At 52.2% G+C, this 4,865-nt stretch overlaps 1 long non-coding RNA gene across 2 annotated transcripts; it reads right to left on the reverse strand.

Moving 5' to 3' along the window:
* Positions 1 to 3,052: 3,052 nt before the first annotated feature.
* LOC147572847 (uncharacterized) lies at positions 3,053 to 4,036 on the reverse strand. 2 transcript variants are annotated; one of them, XR_015245418.1, is made up of 2 exons: positions 3,671 to 4,036; positions 3,053 to 3,139 (listed from the first exon to the last, which is right to left on the reverse strand). It is a non-coding gene; the product is annotated as an uncharacterized LOC147572847 (long non-coding RNA). The 2 variants fall into 2 exon arrangements; XR_015245417.1 differs by having other exon boundaries at positions 3,053 to 3,447.
* Positions 4,037 to 4,865: the final 829 nt, after the last annotated feature.

Genomic DNA, 4,865 nt, shown 5'->3' on the forward strand with positions numbered 1-4,865 from the left:
AGTCGGACGCTCAACCGACTGAGCCACCCAGGCGCCCCTGTCCATTTTTTTAAACTGAGCTGTTTGTTTTCTTACTGTGGAATATTGAATGTTTTTGACATATTTTGTCAAATCCTTTGTCACATATATGGTTTGGAAATATTTTCTCCTTGTCTGAGACTTTTAGAGAGCAGGAAGCTCTCATTCGACGATGTCCAGCTTATTAACGTTTATTTATGTTTATTTTATGGATTGTTCTTTTGATGTTGTGGCTAAACAATTTCATCTAAGCAAAGACAAAGATTTTCTCCTATGTTTTCTGCTACAACGTTTATAATTCTGGATTTTTACAGTTAGATCTATGAGTCATTTTGTCTACTTATTTATTTTTGTATATGTATATAAATATTATATACATATATATAAATACATATATATACATATGTCTATATATATTGAGAGAGAGAGTGAGAGAACGAGTCGGGGAAAGGGACAGAGGGAGGGAGAAAGAGAATCTGAAGCAGGCTCCATCCACACTCAGCATAGAGCCCAACGCGTGGCTCAATCTCATGACCCTGGGATCATGAGCTGAGCTGAAATCAAGAGTTGGACGGTCAACCAACTGAGCCACCCAGGCACCGGTCTATGAACGATTTTGAATTACATTTTGTATAGAATGTAAGTTATGGATCAAAGCTCATTTTTCTGACATATGGATATCCAAAATGTTCCACCACCATTGGATGAAAAGACCATCTTTTCTCCACCAAATTGCCTTTGCATCTTGTCAAAAATTTGTTGTTCATTTTTGTGTGCATCTTTTTCCGGACTCTGTTCTGTCCCATTGATCTGTTTGTCTGTATACATGCCGATACCACACTGTCTTGATTCCCACAGTTTTATAATTGGTCTGGCAATCACATCCTGTTATGCTCCACCTTTGTTCTTTTTCAACCATTTTTGGCACAGCAAAATCTGGCACAGTCTTGCTCCGATCTACAATAGTTGGCAGTTGATTCTGTCCTCTCCGGCACGCTGATCTTTCCAGGAGCTTCTCCTGCATTTCCCTGAGGTGATCCCTCCACTGCCATGTCCACTGTCTGACCTATTCACTCACATTCGTCTTCCCCCAAACAGAGACACTGGGCTCGTTGCATTACCCACCGGGTGTCTTGGAACTGGGGGCCATCACTTTTTCTCTGCAGTCCACAAAGAGCTCAGCTGGGTCAGGTGCGTGGAAGAGGTTTCCCTCAGGCTTGGATTGTATTTCCATATAAGCCCGTTGTATATTTTTTTATTGAAATTTTTAAATGTTTATTTAGTTTTGAGAGAGAGACAGAGCATGAGTGGGGAAGGGGCAGAGAGAGAGAGGGAGACACAGAATCTGAAGTAGGCTCCAGGCTCCGAGCTTTCAGCACAGAGCCTGACATGGGGCTCGAATCCACAAATGGTGAGATCGTGACCCGAGCTGAAGTCAGACGTTTAACCGACTGAGCCCACCAGGTGCCCCAGAAGTCCTTTGTATTTTGGACTAAAATCAGGATGTTAGTGGAGATGTCTAATGCTATGAGTTCCCATCCATCCATCCATCCATCCATTTATCCATCCATCCATCCATCCATCCACCTTCTATCCATCCATCCAACCATCCATCCATCCATCCATCCATCCATAAACCTTCCATCCATCCATCCATCCATAAACCTTCCATCCATCCATCCATCCATCCATCCATAAATCTTCCATCCATCCATCCATTCATTCATCCATCCACCTTCTACCCATCCATCTGTCCATCCATCCATTTATCCAACCACCTTCCATCCATCCATCCATCCATCCACCTTCTACACATCCATCCACCTACCCATCCACCCATCCATCCATCCATTTATCCAACCACCTTCCATCCATCCATCCTTCCACCTTCCATCCATCCATCCATCCATCCATCCATTTATCCAACCACCTTCCATCCATCCATCCATCCATCCAACTTCCATCCATCCATCCATCCATCCATTTATCCATCCATCCATCCATTCATCATCTAGCCATCCATCCACCTACATCCTTTCATGTCCTGCCCATCTTCCCATCCATCTACCCATCCCCTTCTGATCACAAACCATACTGGACACTGAGGTACAGGAATGCCTTATAGAACCCAAGTTTCCCTGTGTTTAAATGAGACTTTTGAATGAATTGCTCTCCTAGGGCCCTTTACACTCTGGTTTTCCTTGACTTCTATGCAAGGACAACCAAAACTTTAGGCTGACAGGGTTACACTGGTTTCACAAGGGCCAAGTCAGAGACAGGGTCTCATGCCCATTGACTCTGGGATAGACACAGATTGCCACTTGCCCCTGTTTGAGCCGGATCCCAGGAACTGAGATCCCTATCACAGGGCAAGTACAGTGGACGTTCCAGAGACGGCCTCTATTGACCATAGCGACATTAACATGGCATCCAGAGGGTGTCCCTCACTTTCTGTGTAGTGGGAGCCTCCTGCTGACCTCTGGATCTGCAGGACCCCGAGGAAGAAGTGGGGGCCACTCATGCCCTGGGGGCAGGGCAGGTGTCTCCAGAAGCCTGAGGCTTATCTTTCCCTGGGTGGGGCAGGGCAGAGGCCCATGGTGTGGAAGCCCCTGAGCTGACATCCTCATCAGACCTGACACCCTGCTCTGGCCACTGCTGTTGGAGCTGTGCCTGGACCTCCCACCTCACCTGTACACCCTGGAGGCTGTTTACAGCCCACACCCGTGCCCCCAGCTGGACTGCGCACAGTGTGTCGCTGGGTGGGGCTGACATCCCAGAGGGTGGCCTCCGAGCTGGAGGTGAAGCAGGGGCAGGAGCCCTGTCTGCCCCGGCTCCACCAGCACTGGGATTCCTGGGGTTGGCCCTGACCTCTGGAGCAGCCTGGGTACTGCCGGAGCACCACAGAGTTTGGAGTTAATAACAGACGTTTTCATCTTTTCCACAGTTTTCTTGTTGCTCTGTGGCCTCTGCCCATTGAATCTGGGCCCCAGCTGCCTCGCGGGGGAGGCAGACACAGCTAGAACAAAGAAATCAATTGACTTTCTGGATGAATTTTTAAAAACTCACAGCAGAGGCAATATTCTGAAAGCGCAGAGGATTTCTTTTGCAAGAGCAGAGCTTTCTGAGAAAGAAAGGGTTTTTGAGTGAGAACACAGACTTTATTGGCATAAGCTGCGGACTGGGGAAAACCAGTGAGGGCCTTTTTCCTGTCCAAACAGGGGCAATGATTGGATCGGGGGGGGGAGGCAGGGAGGGGGCTTCCGAGCCCCTCATCTGGCCCCTGCTCTGGGAAGGCAGCTGATGGGAAATCCAAGTAAGTTTGGGGGCTGCTGGTGCGTGAGACCCGGGCTGGCGCCCTGCGTTCATAGGGAAGCCCCCACCTGACACCATCACGGTGGCCCCCACAGGAGGCGCCCCCAGCCACGGCTCCTACAAGGACACGTCACCATTGCTATTAGCGTTATTTTTTGGTTTACAAAGCGATCAGCTTGTCTGTTAGTTAGCTACGGCCGTGTAACAAATCACCCCACAGTTTAGTGAGTTAGTATGGCGTGTGTTACCTCACGTAATTTCTGGGGCCAGTTAGTTGGTAGTGGCTTAGCTGGGTGGTCCCTCAGGGTCTCTCGGGAGGCTGTGTCATCTGAAGGCTCACCTGGGGCAGAAGATCCCCTCCTTCAAGGCAGCCCACGCATCAGTACCGGCCACTGCTGGCTGGGCCCCAGCTCCTCTCACCTGGCCGTGTCCATGGGCTACTTGAGCATCTTCACGACAGGATGGGTGGCCCACGGGCGCAAGGAGGAAGTCCCTGCCCCTTGTGGCCTCGCTAGGAAGTCACCCTCTGCCTTTTCCACACTATCCTGTCATCGCCCAGGCCACTCGGAGTCGGAAGAGGCCGTATGAGGTCGTAAATACCAGCAGGGAGGGTCTCTGGAGGCCATCTTGGAGGTTGGCTGCCGTGGTTAGTGACGTGCTTTCTGGATCTCAAAGCACTTTGGCATTTCCAAAGAACTGCTGTCTACGGCAGCATTTTGCACACATTTAGCTCATGGGCTCCTGAGACGTTCCCGTTTTCCCCGCAAGGGGGCTGAGGTGGGGGACTTTGTGAGTCACTGTGGTCATTGTTATGCCCTGAGCTGGGCCTCCGGGGCTGGCGGGGCCCAGGAAGGCCTCCCGGAACAGAGGTCCAACCCCAGCCCCAAAGAGTAAGGCCAGAGCCAAGAATGAAGGGGGTCACTTCTGGGTCAGCCAGGAGCAAGGTGTACAGAGGACTCGAAAATGCAGGGACGCCTGTCACGGGGGGTCTGGGAAGCCTGGCCCGCAAGACATCCGCCTGCAGGTGCCACGTCCCCATGTGTTCCCCCCCCCCCCCCCGCACTCTGCGTACCAGCACTCGGCCCAGGACGCAGCCCCCAGAGCGTCTGTGCAATTCAGGGCCGGGCCTGGTGGCGCAGCGGGAAACAGAGACCACGTCCGCTGACCTTTTGTGCTGCTGTGCGGCCAGCCTGTCTGGGGGAGGCGTCTAGGGGAGGCCTGGAGGCGGGAGGCCTGCCTGGGGGAGGTTGAGGCTCTGAGGGCCAGGCAGGGCCAGGCCTGAGAAGACCCCTGGGGAGGGCGGCCTCGCTCGGCCTGTCCCCGCTGGACCCAGCAAGCCAGGCCTCTCACTGCCCCTGCCGGGCGCCCGGTGCCTCCTTCTGTTGTGCTCCCCCCTTCTCGGAGGAGCCCACACTTTGCTGCTGAACCGCCTTCTCGGGGAAAGAGGGGGAGTTTCCAAGCTTCCCTCTTGGCTGGATTAGGGCAGCGTTAACCGGGCAGACTGGTCACAGATGCCCCTCCCCGAACCACCCAGC

This window comes from Puma concolor, chromosome E3 (assembly GCF_028749965.1).
Source record: "Puma concolor isolate L17-30 chromosome E3, mPumCon1.1.hap2, whole genome shotgun sequence".
NCBI classification, from domain to species: Eukaryota; Metazoa; Chordata; class Mammalia; order Carnivora; family Felidae; genus Puma; species Puma concolor.